The sequence below is a fragment of the Xenopus laevis genome, chromosome 3S (genome assembly GCF_017654675.1).
Source record: "Xenopus laevis strain J_2021 chromosome 3S, Xenopus_laevis_v10.1, whole genome shotgun sequence".
Taxonomy (NCBI): Eukaryota; Metazoa; Chordata; class Amphibia; order Anura; family Pipidae; genus Xenopus; species Xenopus laevis.
Window position 1 is genome coordinate 91,235,365 of NC_054376.1, and position 16,684 is coordinate 91,252,048.

Consider the following 16,684-nt stretch of genomic DNA (forward strand, 5'->3'; position numbering starts at 1 on the left):
GATACAAACTAGCTGTTAGATTAAACTTTCTGCTAGAGAATAGAGGATCACACATTAGCTAAAGAAAGGAGATAGTACTGCCAGGTCATAAATTGTCAGCGTCGAAAAACTACAATAAAATACCCATTGAGCCACAATAACTACTAAACTACTAAAAACTACTTCCTCCAGGCATGGTAGCTAATTCACAGAGTAATCTACAGCGTGCTTGCTAGGAACTTTAAAAATATGGCAAACCTGCAACGCCAGCAACAATACAGCGTTTGCAAGAAGGCTTTTCAAATTCATATTTAGTTTATATAAATGTTTATATTTTAACCTAAAATAGTGCATAACTACTGACTATCTGCATAACCCTGAGAAGAATGCCAGGCTACACATTTGCTGTTATTACTCCACCATAGTTAGACCCACAAGCAATATTGGTGGCAGAAACATTTTGTCATTTTGTGATTTAATTTTGCAGCAGGTAAAAAGAGAGAGTCTTTTCTGCATTGATGATGCCAGAGGGAGTCCAGGTAGCTGGACAACTTGAGCCAAGTGGTATTTCAGTGGTGGATGGCCACCTATGGTAGAATAACTCTCATAGATTGCTTGTAACTTTAAAGACAAAAATAGAAATTAGAGTGCAGTAAGGTGTGTTCCTGCAAAATACATTAGCTGTTCTGGCAGGCTAGGATAGGCCAACATTGGGTTCTTATATAGGGACCACCTCTTCTTTTAAATTAACCACATTGCATTACTGAAGGACCTCTTAGTCTAAAATGAAAATGACCATAGAATGCAGAGTACTAATATCTGCCAATTATTTTACAAAATATAATATTTGCTATATGTTGAATAAACTCTGTGGATTCTACCATCTTATCTTATGTGTGAGCTAGTATTTTAAATATAGTTTCCCTTTAAGGGGCAATTGAAGCAGCCGTTCCCCTTTAAATTAACTTGTATGATGTAGACAGTTACATTCTAAGATAGTTTTTAACTGGTCTAAATGTTTGTAGTTTTCAGAAAACAGTTCATATCACAAACTTAGACCAGCAGGGAACATTTGTGTATAGCATCTGGTATAATACCTCAGGTAATGTTTCTGGCTTAAGGCTAGTGGCACACATGGTGATTTCCCATACACAGCTGCCACAACAGTATTATTCTCTGTGGTTTTTTAAGGCATGTTTTTTATTCTGCAGCTTTGAATTTTGCAATTGAAAGAGTTTTTTGGTTGCAAGGGTTGAAAAGATAAACAGTTCAGAATAAAATAACTGAGAGGTAAGAATTAAAAATAATGAAACATTAGGCTTGAGTTTTTCTTTTTATGTATGTATTTAAGTATGTATTTTGGCAGGTTTTAGGTAGCATGATATTTATTATTTTCTTTAGAAAAAAGACGTGACAAATCCTCAATCGCAGGAAAAAATAAACAAGATTTTGTGTGTGTGTGTGTGTGTGGGGGGGGATTGCAGCAAACACCATCTTGCAAATTAATTAGGGATGCATGGAATCCACTATTTTGGATTCGGCCGAACCCCTGAATCCTTCTCAATAGATTCGGCCGAATACCGAACTGAATCCGAATCCTAATTTGGACCCTTAAAAAATTCTCAAAATAGACCAAATAGATCAGTTTAACATAACATACTAAAAGTAAATTTAAAGGGTAAACTGCGCCTTTATATATTTCACATAATTTGAAGGGCATGACTTTATCAAGCCCTTCTTTGGTGGCGCCTGAATTTATCAGTAACCATCACTAATCTGCATTTGCTACACCCAATCGGTAAAATAATTAGCTTCCCCTTATTCTTACATATTTGTATGACCATAAAGCACCTACATAAGACAACCCAATATTTAAAAAAGAAAAAAAGGTAATTTGAGCTCCAACCCAATCCGTTGATGTTCTATCCTCTCAAACCCATTTATTAAACTCTGCCGCCCTCTGATAAGTGCCATTACTTTCAAAGCTTTAGTATTTTGGACTGTGCTGTAAAGTAGTGGTATTCTAGATGTGTGTTATCCAAGAAATAACAAATAACATAAACAGAATTTTCTGAAAATGGGTTGTACAGAGATCAAAAATGTAAGATTAGTACAAGTAAAACTAGAATTGTTTAACAATTTTTGTTCTTTTCCAAGTAGTTTCTTTTATAATTCAGGGTAGATTGTCAATATTATCTGCATAAAAATTGTTCATAGTGAAAGGAGGTTGGGGTGCACAGTGTGAGCATTGAACTATTATAGAGCAATGCACAGTGTGTCTTGATACATGAATAAAGCCCCAGCAAGGACATGAACCTCTGCCTTTATAAAGCATGAAAGCAGGGAAGCTTTGAATTCTATGAACAGAAGTTTAACCTGAAATCCACAAATGACCTGGAAAGGATTAAAGGGGAGAACACAATATAATGCAGATAGTGTATACTAAAATCTATGTTGAATTCATTAGGTCTTGATAGAGTCCCTGTTCTGTGAAAACCAAACAAAGCATTTTGCCCTTGGCCACTAGTGATTTATTTATTTGTTTACTGTATTTTGTTCCCTTTACAGTGTCATGGAAATATGTGTCAGGTAATCCTTACACATTCACACAGTCCTGGGGTTGTGAACAAAAACAGAAGCCTAGGGTAATTGAAAAGGCTCCAGAATATATTTAGAACCTAAATATATCTTCCAATCCAGACCAGGCTTTCAGCGTATCCCTTCTAGAATAAAGGCATTTTTTCTGAGACTATTTCCAAGAAAGCATTTGATGGAGTTGGCAAGACTATTCCTGGAAATGTTCAATAGATCATCTTCTGGAAAAGCTCGCTGACTGATGGAGCTGAACAGATCTTGCTCCTCCCGCTGCATACCACTCATAGGCGTTATCAGGGTTTGAATTTTTTAGGGGCAGTGCTGCTTTATAATTCTATAGATATATTTATTAATGTAAAGTAAATTAGTTTAGGGGATAGTCACTTTTTCTTTGAAGCTCATTTCCTTCTGCGGATATTTCTATGGATTCTAACTGTGCACAGGCTGCTAGTTTGGCTCATCAACTGAATTCAGAGATTAATTGTAGGATTCTTTAGCCAGCAGTTAAATATCAGCCCTTTAGTCAAATGTTTCTTTCCAAACATAGCAAAATACTGGTTGAACTTTAAGAGATACATGAATATCCGCACGGTTATTTAATTTCTCTTTTTTCAGTAAGCATAGCAGACAAATTTTTTTCGACATTTATCATCTACTGTCTCTTTAAAAATTAGACCAACTATTTGCCATCTAAAACCTGCTGAATTGCCCTTTTAGCCTATGGGGGACCTCCTACAACTTATTTGGAGTCATTTGGTGGACTTTGGAAAATCTAAGTTTTTTTTTTGTTTATTTTAAATAATTCGAATCTAATTCAATGGAATACGATCCGAATTTGATTCGAATTATCTACAGTCTATTCACTCGAAGTAAAAAAAAAAAAAAAATGGAAATAGGTTTTTTTAAAAATTTGTTTTTTTAAAAAATTTTTTTTTTAAAATACGTTTCGGTTGGTCTTTTTTTATTCGAATTTCGAGTTAATGGGAGTTTAAAAAAACTCCCGTCACCTCGAAATTTGACCCTTGATAAATCTGCCCCTTAATCACAAAATTTCAGAGCTTTTAAGATATATATAAAAACCACAAGAGATTGATGGAAAAAACAGAAGTTTGAAATCAAAATATTAAAAATGAAGGAATACAGGACCTTTAAATACCACCACAATACTTAAGTGTTTCAAATATATTGCTTAATTATGTCACTTATGTCACATGATTCATTAAAACTTTTGCAGTATCACAAATAACACAGCCCCTATTGTATTATATTGTAATTATAATGATAGTGTACTATTGTATTCAAAATTAAAGTTAGAAGTCCCCTCATAGTTTTCTGGTGTGTATGGCCTGGACCTTGTACCTTTATATGGTCCTATAATAAAATTAGAATAGTGTCATATTTTAAACAAGGGGACAAGAGGTACAATAATCCACATATTAATAGACCTGGAAATGAATTGGTTTTGTGTCCTTCACTAGTTAAACGGATGTTTTCAAACATTAAGTGGATTTATAACAAAAAGGTGATTACAATTTGCAGCTTTGTGAAGAGGTAATTAGGGGCATGAAAATATATAAATTATTTCCTTACATTTTAAAGGCTTGTAAAGTGCAAAAGCCCTAATAAGGTTAAATCTATAATCGGATGCTATCGGATCTTGAAATGCATGGCCAAGCCAGAGGATCATTTAGATTCATCACATTTTGGGTAAAGTGAGGACAAAGCTGTTTCACTAATGGGAAATAGCCTGCAGGCTACACTCGTGCCAAGATGCAATTTACCACTTTGTACCTCAAAGTAGTTCTCTCAGCATCCATGAAAATAACTTTCTAAGAGCAATTTAGTATTATCACTGCGATATTTTCTGATTAATTTGCTGTGAAACAATTATCCTAAATGGTTTAATTACTTCAGAATGTTTCTTCTGCCTGACTTCAGATCAGCACAAAAAACAAAACAAAAAAACAAGAGAACGGGCTGGTAACTGGCAAATAGAAAGGAAATTGTTCAAAGGGCAGAATTCAGAACAGGCTATTATATATAATGTAAAACATACATGGAAATTTACATTACACAGACATCATTCACTCTCCAAGTTTGTGACATCTCAGCCTTTTACTAGCGTGAAACCGTTTCTGTTGAGCACTTAAAGTGACACCAACAGAAAACTTGTCTTTGTTTAAATGTAATGTAGCAGGAAATTGTATATATTAGGCTGAGTGCCTAGGGGCACTGGGTTTTCTGGATAACATTTTTTCCTATAACTTAAAGGACAATTACTGAAATATACTTAAAAATCAACTGACTTTTATGAAACCATAAACAGGTTTTTGTTGGGTAAGTCAGTGTTTTAAAGGGTTGGTTCACTTTTAAGTTAACTTTTAGTATATTATAGAATGGCCTATTCTAAGCAACATTTTAATTGGTCTTCATTATTTATTTTCTATAGTTTCTGAATTATTTGCCTTCTTCTTCGTCTGACTCTTTCCAGCTTTCAAATGTGGGTCCCTGACCCCATCTAAATTACAAATGCTCTGTAAGGCTTAAAATTAATTGTTATTGCTACTTTCTATTGCTCATCTTTCTATTTAGGCCTCTCCTATTCATATTCCAGTCTCTTATTCAAATCGGTGCATGGTTGCTAGGGTAATTTGGACCCTAGCAACCAGATGGCTGAAATTGCAAACTGGAGAGCTGCTGAATAAAAGCTAAATAACTCAAAAACCACAAATGATAAAAAATGAAAACCAATTGCAAATAGTCTCAGAATATCACTCTCTACATCAAGGGTGAACAACCCCATCAAGAGGCTAGGTTTGGCTGACAGAGCCGGTCAAGACCCAGAAGGGGTGCCTGTGAGAGTGATCCCACCTGACAGTGTGCAGTCCAGAGAATATAAAGCTGAAAGCCCGAGGAATAAAGCCCTGTTGGTGAACTGCTGTGCTGATGTATGCCGTGAGGAATAAGGGCTCTTACACATGAGAGTTTTTACCTGCGCTCCCCTGCGTTCCGTTTTTCTGCGTTCAGCCGCAGGGGAGCGCAGGAATAGACGCATTTAATTATTTCAAATGGGGCTGTACTCACACAGGCGCATGTAGGCGCCGAACGCAGGTTGAGACGCAACATGCTGCATTTTTCCTGCGTTCGGCGCCTACATGCGCCTGTGTGAGTACAGCCCCATTTAAATAATTAAATGCGTCTATTCCTTCGCTCCCCTGCGGCTGAACGCCGAAAAACGGAACGCAGGGGAGCGCAGGTAAAAACGCTCATGTGTAAGAGCCCTAAAGGAGAAACTGTTTGACCTTGAATCCCTGCCTGCTGTGTCTCCTTCCAGGTTGTCCCCCACCCGAAGGAAGGTGGTTCATCCATGTAACAGGGTTATTACCCAGGCCCTATTCTGGTCCATGTTTCCTAATTTACATTTGGGGGCAAATTCACTAACCTCTGGAAATTCGCCAGCAATGGCTTCGCTCACATCGACACACTTCGCCAGGCGAAAATTCACCAGGACAACACTAATTCACTAAAATGAGAAGTTGCGTCCAGAGCGCTGAACGATGGCGAAGTTTCGCTAGCGTTAATTCAGCAAGCAAACTGAAGGTGTGCTAGCATTGGCTAATCTGCATACGGAGGGTTGTTAAATTTCAATGGACATATATGTTGCAGCAAATACATTACACTACACAAGCCCAGGGAACCCAAATAAAATAAAATAAAGTTGTTATAATGCTCTACACATAAGCCCAGTCTATAGTTTATGTGCCATATGTTAGGAAATGTAGGGGGAAAGCCAGGTACCCTAAAAAAAAAATGTACGCTCTTTTGCAGCCTATCAGGAACTCCTATCTACTCTATTGCACTTCGCCTGGTCTGAGGTGGCGAATGCAAGTCTGGAGCAAGAGGTAACGTTCATTAAAATCCACATCTTAGTGAATTTGCGTAGTTACATCCATTCGCCAGAGCGAAAATTCGCCTGGCTTTAGAGTGCAAAGTAACGCTAGAGTCTATCTCCTTCGCTAGTGAATTTTCGCCAGCATTAGTCACTTTGCCCTTTAGTAATTTGCCTCTGGGTTTCGAGCAGAAAAATCCTCTGCAATATCGGTAAATTTACTGGCGGCAAAATTCGCGAATTCGCACCTGCTGAATAAATTCGCCCATCACTATTCAGGCCTAGATTCCTTATTTTATATCTAGCCAAGGCCCTAAATGCATGGACTTTGTTTATTCTCCCCTTGTTTGAATTGTATTTCTTTGGGTACTCTGGTTTCCAGGTAATAGATTCCTGATGAATCCGATCCTAGTGAGCGTGGTGTGAATATTATAACAAAATGACACTTTAGGGTAAGGTCACACTGAGCGTTTTGGGGAGATTTAGTCGCCTGCCGACTAATCGACTTGTCTTTGCGGCGACCAATCTCCCTAAACGCCTTCCCTCACTCTGTGCTGGCTAAAATGAAAAATCGTCTGCGCTAATCACACACGGCGATTCGTTTTCCAAAGTCGCCCGAAGTTGCCTTGCGAGGAAACTTTTATGATGTCATGAAGATTAATGATAGCCACTTTGTTCTATCACTGGATATATATATTCCTATGTCATAAATCATATCCAAACCCATTTTATCATGAGACGTATCCACAATGAAACCCCTTTTTAATTCTGGCACAAGGAGTAAACTTGCACCTACACAAATGTCATTTTAGTTTGCCACAATATCATATATTGGGCTAGATTCAATTAAGTGAGAAAAGGCTTATTATGTGAAAACTCATGGACAGGATTTCATCTGAGATGCAATTCAGAAAAACTTATCTCACGCTTTATTTCGTGAAAAGTCTATTGAAATCTATGGGAATGAACTGCAACTAAATTTAAGCTGGCCATAGACGCAAAGATCCGATCGTACGAATCAACGTACGATCGGACTTTCCCATCTCCCGACCCTCCACTAACCATTCAGATCAAAGTCTTTACCATTCCGATCAAATAAGAACAGATCACCCAATGTTCTGCCCCTGACGGCAATCTTACGATACTTATGTCTGACAACACTAGTGACAGTCTCCCTCTGAAAATCGTACGATCGGCAATACACGCAGAGATATTATCGGCAGCCGACAGAAATTTTCTAACCTGTCCGATCGACCAAATGACCGATCTCCGACGGACAAAACATGTCGGGACTCTCCACACACGGTCCGAAAATCGTACGAATCCACGATTTGCGTCTATGGCCAGCTTAAGACAGAAGTTTTCCCCCTCAAATTGAATCTCGTCCGAGAGTTTTCACTTGATAAACATGACATAACATTTTCTCACTCAACTGAATTTGGTCCATCGTATCTTAATACTGGGAGCTTTGCATGCCTGAAATGTTCTGTATGGTGTTTTGATAAGGACTTACATCTTCTCACTTGTGAATGTACAATTAAACCTGGTTTTTATGCTTTCCAGGGCACTGGGAAAAGAAACATAAAATATGGAAAAAAGTAAAATAGGGGTACATAAAATTAGGACTTTTAGGGGGTTAGTTACTAAAATCTGAAAATGTCTCCAAATGAATTACAGTATGTTGTCGTAAATGGGCACATTACAAAACACTTTAATCACTTAGGGGGCAGATTTATCAAGGGTCGAAGTGAATTCAAGGGAATTTTCAAAGTAAAAAAATTCGAAGTAATTTTTTGGATACTTCGACCATTGAATAGGATACTACGACTTCGAATTTAAAAAAACTTTGACTTCAATACTTTGCCAAATTAAACCTGCCGAAGTGCTATGTTAGCCTATGGGGACTTTCTACAAGCATTTTCTAAGTCTTTACACATGGGAGTAAAATCGTTTGATCGTACGCTAAAATTGTTTGAAACGTTCGATTCGAACGATTTAATCGTTGGATTTGACCAATTTAATCGTTCGATCGAATGATTTTACAGTGGTGTGAAAAACTATTTGCCCCCTTCCTGATTTCTTATTCTTTTGCATGTTTGTCACACTTAAATGTTTCTGCTCATCAAAAACCGTTAACTATTAGTCAAAGATAACATAATTGAACACAAAATGCAGTTTTTAAATGAAGGTTTAGGTTATTAAGGGAGAAAAAAAACTCCAAATCTACATGGGCCTGTGTGAAAAAGTGATTGCCCCCCTTGTTAAAAAATAACTTAACTGTGGTTTATCACACCTGAGTTCAATTTCAAAGGTTATAAAGCCATTTCTAAAGCTTTGGGACTCCAGTGAACCACAGTGAGAGCCATTATCCACAAATGGCAAAAACATGGAACAGTGGTGAACCTTCCCAGGAGTGGCCGGCCGACCAAAATTACCCCAAGAGCGCAGAGACAACTCATCTGAGAGGCCACAAAAGACCCCAGGACAACATCTAAAGAACTGCAGGCCTCACTTGCCTCAATTAAGGTCAGTGTTCACGACTCCACCATAAGAAAGAGACTGGGCAAAAACAGCCTGCATGGCAGATTTCCAAGGCGCAAACCACTTTTAAGCAAAAAGAACATTAAGGCTCGTCTCAATTTTGCTAAAAAACATCTCAATGATTGCCAAGACTTTGGGGAAAATACCTTGTGGACCGACGAGACAAAAGTTGAACTTTTTGGAAGGTGCGCGTCCCGTTACATCTGGCGTAAAAGTAACACAGCATTTCAGAAAAAGAACATCATACCAACAGTAAAATATGGTGGTGGTAGTGTGATGGTCTGGGGTTGTTTTGCTGCTTCAGGACCTGGAAGACTTGCTGTGATAGATGGAACCATGAATTCTACTGTCTACCAAAAAATCCTGAAGGAGAATGTCCGGACATCTGTTCGTCGACTCAAGCTGAAGCGATCTTGGGTGCTGCAGCAGGACAATGACCCAAAACACACCAGCAAATCCACCTCTGAAAGGCTGAAGAAAAACAAAATGAAGACTTTGGAGTGGCCTAGTCAAAGTCCTGACCTGAATCCTATTGAGATGTTGTGGCATGACCTTAAAAAGGCGGTTCATGCTAGAAAACCCTCAAATAAAGCTGAATTACAACAATTCTGCAAAGATGAGTGGGCCAAAATTCCTCCAGAGCCCTGTAAAAGACTCGTTGCAAGTTATCGCAAACGCTTGATTGCAGTTATTGCTGCTAAGGGTGGCCCAACCAGTTATTAGGTTCAGGGGGCAATTACTTTTTCACACAGGTTTGGATTTCTTTTCTCCCTAAATAATAAAAACCCTCATTTTAAAACTGCATTTTGTGTTTACTTGTGTTATCTTTGACTAATAGTTAAATGTGTTTGATGATCAGAAACATTTTGTGTGACAAACATGCAAAAGAATAAGAAATCAGGAAGGGAGCAAATAGTTTTTCACACCACTGTACTTTGATCGTACTATGGCCAAATTCGGTGAAAAATACTTCGACTTTGAAAGTATATGGTCCAATTTCCAAGTATTTTACACTTTGAAATTCGACCCTTAATAAATCTGCCCCTTAAAGTTAATGTCTTGTTTCAATGCTTTCGCAAGCGTCTTGACCAGAAGTTATACAAATCCAAGCATTAAGTGTACGTCACAGCCACACTTAGGGGTATATTTATCAAAGAGTGAAGTTAATAGTGAAGTTCCGCCACTAGAGTGAAATTCCGCCACTTCCCATTCATTTCTATGGGGTTTTTAAAGGCGTATTTATCAAAGGGTGAAATTTCACTTTCACCCATTGATAAATACGCCTTTCAAAATCCCATAAAAATGAATGGAGAGCTGCGGATTTTCACTCCAGTGGCGGAACTTCACTCTTTGATAAATTTACCCCTAACACTAGATCATTTAGTTTGCGCATTATTGACGCCCAAAAACTGAAAACGCCTGAAAACCACGAATTAACCTGATTATTGTACAAATTCCAGCCCAGATCATGATATCTTCCAATTGTTAACTGGACATCTGCCATTGAATTTTACATGAACTTGGCAGGTTTGAGACGGAGTAAATTTTTATTCTGATTTTTAGCAGCCTTGGGGTTTAATAAATCACAAAACATTTTTTTTTTTTCAAAGAAAAGATAATTTTCCCCCTTTAGTTAATAACCCCCTTAATGCTGAAAAGTTTTGAAAAAAAATGTTGACTGCAATTTAAATGTATCTATAGTCAATTTATTCTTTATGCATCAAGGTGACCTGTGCAATGCTGGCTTCAAGAGAGTACTAACAGCCCCAGTAGTGGGACAGGGTGTTGCTGCTAGTTTTTGTGCTCATATACGCAAGTCATGTCACCAGTGCTAACAACAAATAGTTAACCACATGTAAACCCTTGTTAACATGGACACGCATAATTCTGTATGGTCTTAGTCCCACATGTCGTTTTTGAAAGTGCTCACAAAGGATATGTTTTACCCACACAAAAAAACTGAATTAGAGGGAATGGTGGTGTGACTTATTTGCTGCTATGAAATATCAGATAACATTATACATACATCAGCCATTAAACTGTCTTACTGATCTACATGAGCTGTAGCCTAGCTGTAGATTTAGAGGGAAAACATACTACTTATCTGTCTCCTGTTCTTTATCTTACATAGTTAAATTGGGTTGAAAAAAGACAAAGTCCATCAAGTTCAACCCCTCCAAATGAAAACCCAGCATCCATACACACACCCCTCCTTACTTTTAATTAAATTCTATATACCCATACCTATACTAACTATAGAGTTTAGTATCACAATAGCCTTTGATATTATGTCTGTCCAAGAAATCATCCAAGCCATTCTTAAAGGCATTAACTGAATCAGCCATCACAACATCACCCGGCAGTGCATTCCACAACCTCACTGTCCTGACTGTGAAGAACCACCTACGTTGCTTCAAATGAAAGTTCTTTTCTTCTAGTCTAAAGGGGTGGCCTCTGGTATGGTGATCCTCTTTATGGGTAAAAAGGTCCCCTGCTATTTGTCTATAATGTCCTCTAATGTACTTGTAAAGTGTAATCATGTCCCCTCGCAAGTGCCTTTTTTCCAGAGAAAACAACCCCAACCTTGACAGTCTACCCTCATAATTTAAGTCTTCCGTCCCTCTAACCAATTTAGTTGCACATCTCTGCACTCTCTCCAGCTCATTTATATCCCTCTTAAGGACTGGAGTCCAAAACTGCACTGCATACTCCAGATGAGGCCTCACCAGGGACCTATAAAGAGGCATAATTAGTTTTTCATCCCTTGAGTTAATGCCCTTTTTTATGCAACACAGAACTTTATTTGCTTTAGTAGCCACAGAATGACACTGCCCAGAATTAGACAACGTGTTATCTACAAAGACCCCTAGATCGTTTTCATTTAAGGAAACTCCCAACACATTGCCATTTAGTGTATAACTTGCATAACTGGATTATAGCAGTGCCATTAATTAGACAGCACCGAAACACAGAAAAGGAAACAAAGTGTAATATTCAACAAACTGAGAATAGGTGTATCTGGATTTTACATGGTTGTTGCATATAGGCACATTAATATTTAATTGTGCCCTATTGTTTTTGTAATTTTTTTTGTATTTATCATTAAGCAATAACTATAACAACATATAAATGTATAAAACATATTAACATATACTGCATTCTTTGTACGAGAGATAATACATACTGTAGGCATATGGTATCTATCACCTCTGTGGGCAGTATGGTGGCCAGGGCCGCCATCAGAATTCGTGGGGCCCTGTACAACAACATTTTCTGGTCTCCCTACAAGGGAACAAAAAAACATTGGTGGTCAGGGACCCTTACAAGTTAAAAAAAAATATTGGTGGCCAGGGCCCTCCCAAGTTAACAAAAAAAATCAGAGGTCATAGCCTCCTACAATAAAAAAAAAGTGGCCAACGGTAAAAAAAAAAAAAGACCTGGTTTTTCAGTGGAACTGACCTTTCTTCTTTCTCAGCTCCTTTCTGGGGCTTTTGGCTCCTACTTGAGCACAGCCTGGCTCCTGCTTCGGCATGACTTGGCTCCTACTTCCACACGGCTCTACTTCTACATTGGCACGGCTAGGCTCACTGCAACTCAGCTCCTAGTTTGGTGCAACTCAGCTCCTAATTTGGCAGTTCAAGGGGGGCCCAGCTAAACCAGGAAATGGAGCACGGCCAGGCCCCCCTAAAAAGAGAACTAAACCCCCCGCGATGTCAAGTGCCCACTGACCCCCCTCTGTTGGCCCCCTCCCTGCCTCCCCCCTGTCTTACCCCAGAATTCTGTCCCCTCTTGAAATAGTGACTGCACATGCAGAGTGAACTCATGGGCACCATCTTCTTCTCTTTGGTAATCTTCGTGTCTTTTTCCTCCCCTTCCGCAATTTCTGTCTCTCTTTCGGGGCATGCGCAGTTGGCGTGAACTGGTTAATTGCTACAACTGCGCATGTGCCATTACGCCGCTCACTTCACGGAGATTACCAAAGAGAAGAAGATGGCGCCCGTAAGCTCCACTGCGCTCACTCTGCAGGTGCGGTCACTATTTCAAGAGGAGACAGAATTCTGGGGTAAGACTGTGCAGAGGGGAGGCAGGGAGGGGGGCCAACAGAGGGGGGGCAGCGGGGACTTAACATTGCGGGGGTTTAGTTCTCCTTTAACATATTGAAGCCTTCAGCCTAGTACGATTGTCCCCCCTGAAGGTAGCACTGTTGGCTTTGTCAACTGTGCAATATGTTTGTGCTATGTAAGTAGATAAAAGCATAATAATAATGCTAGCATGTGCCTCCATTGCAGGTGGACAGATGAGAACAACTTGGGTATTTCAGACACATTACAGAATTTTAACTGATTACATTTAGAAAGGTTCCTAGTTCCACAACTTATATTTGTTTTTTTTTCATGGTAGTTCCCCTACCATGTTGCAGGCATTATATGAGCCTATTATTAGGTTTATTGTACAATGGAGGCCACAGGAATTTATAGTGGGAACAACCATTAGTGCTAATAAAGGGTAGTTTTTTTCTCTTTTTTTTTGGCAATGATCTATTTTTAAGTGTGAGAGCAACTCCTTGGTCTACTTTTGGTTAATGTCATTCAGGTCTTCTCTGTTTTTGAAAGACTGTTTTGCACACTTCTGTGTTTGTGTATTCTTTCTATTTATTGTGCAGTGTATTTATTGGTGACTGAGAATATTTATTTTAAAGAACAATTGTCACCAATGATCTAACCCAAAGTTAGTAATTAATAATGGAATATATTTAGACTTCTGTTCCCCACATTCAAGAGAAGAAAACATTATCCCAATCCTACAAAATCAAACCTAAATTGCAGTTTTCAATGGAATTAGGCCAATAAATATTTCCAATTTTGGCATTTTGGGACCATTGCTTAGACCAAAACAGTGTAAAAAAAAACAGGAAAAAGTTGGTCCCTCTATATAGTTTGTACCTGTGGTCGTTCTTTTTCGTTTCTGAGTATCCAAGTATTTATTTGGAATGGATGTTTTTACCAGAAAGTGACTCCAATCCTTACTATATGATGGATAGTCCATACTTATATCTGAAATCATATATAAGATACAGATGAAATAACATAAAATATCATAATTAGTAAATGGCATTAGACAAAGTACTTTACACATAATTCTAAGGTCTAGTCATTACTTCACGTTTACACATTACATGTACGTTTTCTCAAACAACTTTGTAGCTATCGCAATAAGCACTTAAATATTCTCATACCCTGCACATTCTTTTCTACACAACGCCACAATGAAAGATAATTAGGCCCGTTTATCAAAGACAGAATTTATCTCAATATTTTCAGAAAAAAAACTCTGGCCAAATTCGCCCAGGTTTTTTTTCGCCTTTTTTATTATTACACTTTCCGAAAATTTTGTTTGCGGGGAAAACACGGGGAAAAACGTGAAAACTACGAATCGTACAAATTTTTCGGATTTTCCAGGCGAAAACTCTGATTTCTTCAGATTTTTTCCAAAAAACACGAAATCTTCGGATTATTGCACGAAACCCAGGATTATTTGGAACCTCTCCCATTGATTTATATGCTATCTTGGCAGGTCTGAGATGCCGGATTTTCTTTACTGAGTAATAGGTCCCAGACAGGGAAGTCCACTTATTTACTAGATTTTTAAATCAGAAAGGCTTGCAAATCATTTATTTTCTAAATCACAACTGGTCAGAAAAATGCTTGTGCTTGGAGAGACATATGAACTGAATCGATTAAATTATATATATAAAAAAAAAAGATCAATGAGGGCTTTGTGAAAAAATACATACAATGATCTTTGTCTCCTCCGATCTCGGTTAAGGGTGTATAACAGTGGAAGACCCCAGGTCACCTTACTTGCAATCCACTTAGAAAAGCAATTTTCACAATCACATACTGATCATGTCGGTAAGGAATTGGGGATACTAAAAAAAAATAAGCCCATGGCATAGGAAGGGGGAAAAGACAAGCTTCCTACAACTCATAGATTTGCATAGCCCTTATTTGTATGCAGCCCACACAAATAAGGGTCATTTATCTGTCTGATAATTTCTTCAACTGATATCAGTCTAAAGCATACTATTTCTGAAATACTGGCAAAATATTTTTATCATATAATATATGTAATACATAAAAAATATGGTTACCGGACCAACAGCCATTTTGGTTTAAAGAGATTCTGTCATGATTTTTATGGTGTAGGTTTTATTTCTAAATTACACTGTTTACACTGCAAATAATTCATTCTTCAATATAAATTTAATTCCTGAACCAGCAAGTGCATTTTTTTAGTTGTAATACTGGTGTGTAGGCAGCCATTTTATGTCATTTTACTTGGTCATGTGCTTTCAGAAAGAGCACTTTAGGATGAAACTGCTTTCTGGCAGGCTGTTGTTTCTTCTACTCAATGTAACTAAATGTGTCGCAGTGGGACCTGGATTTTACCATTGAGTGCTGTTCTTAGATCTACCAGGCAGTTGTTATCTTGTGTTAGGGAGCTGCTATCTGGTTACCTTCCCATTGTTTTGCTGATGGGCTGCTGGGGGGGAGGTGGGTGATATCACTCCAACTTGCAGTACAGCAGTTAAGAGTGACTGAAGTTTATCAGAGCACAAGTCACATGACTTGGGGCAGCTGGGAAACTGCCACTATGTCTAGCCCCTTGTCAGATTTCAAGATTAAATATAAAAAATTCTGTATTCTCTTTTGAAAAATGGATTTCAGTGCACAATTCTGCTGAAGCAGTGCTATTAACTGATGCATTTTGGAAAAAAAACACATTTTCCCATGACAGTATCCCTTTAAGTTGTTAAACTACAAACTAGAACAAAATGTTTTTTACTTTGATGCTGGGGTCTCCCTCAACTCCTTTGACAACAAGCATAACAGGACTGAAGAGGGAGGATAAACCACCGAGTGGAACTTGCCTGTAATAACACATTTATATAAATAAGCACTCAAATGGTTTTGAACATCAAATAGTCAGAAGAGATGGAGCAGCGGGCAGTCTCAATTACAGAATATTGCTTGTTTTCTTGTGCACCTCATCTGTACTGTTTTCTACCGTGTTATTGTAGCGTGTCCTCATTTACCCTTTACAAGTGAACTGGTGCACATGCCAGCAATTGAGTTTCAGCTACAGTTTTTAAGATAGGAAATTACAGCAGCTGTGATCCTACTTGCTCTGCACACTCCAGTGTATCTGAGAGGCCCTCCTTCCAGTTCCTGGAATGTCCGACTGAAGCTGGCCTGGGGCCCACGCTGGGGCAACCTGCGCAGTTATTAGAAAGCATACGGAATACATGCACTGTTCTCAGAGAGAAATAATAAAGGGTAATGAAGAAAATTGTATATACAGTATTTGATTAACTAACTGAACATATAAAACTAAAGTAACTAAAGAAAACACCTCTCATATTGATCCAATACATTTTGTGACACATGGAAATGCATTTGTATAAGATCTCAAACATTGTATTTAATGCTACCAATGTTTGTGATGCAGAGAGTGCACGACCTATGGACATGGGTTTTTTTTACCCACAGTGCATTTGCCCAGGCTCCGTCAGCTGCCTTTCACGTGCAATAACGTTTGAATAAAGCATTGCCCAGATAAGGCCCCCATCTTTGAATTTCTGTTTATTCTGCTAATTTTTTAGCAACAATACTTTCACCA

At 38.3% G+C, this 16,684-nt stretch overlaps 1 long non-coding RNA gene across 3 annotated transcripts in view; it reads right to left on the minus strand.

Annotated features, from left to right (window-relative positions):
- The window catches only part of LOC108713172, a 48,660-nt gene that overhangs the window by 17,419 nt on the left and 14,557 nt on the right, over positions 1 to 16,684 (minus strand). The window contains exon 1 of one of the 3 annotated variants that reach the window (XR_005966679.1): positions 13,948 to 14,045. The exons of the other annotated variants lie outside the window; for them this stretch is intronic. This is a non-coding gene — a long non-coding RNA (uncharacterized LOC108713172). Of the gene's footprint in view, positions 1 to 13,947; positions 14,046 to 16,684 lie in introns of those variants that run through there. 3 annotated transcript variants of the gene reach the window in all.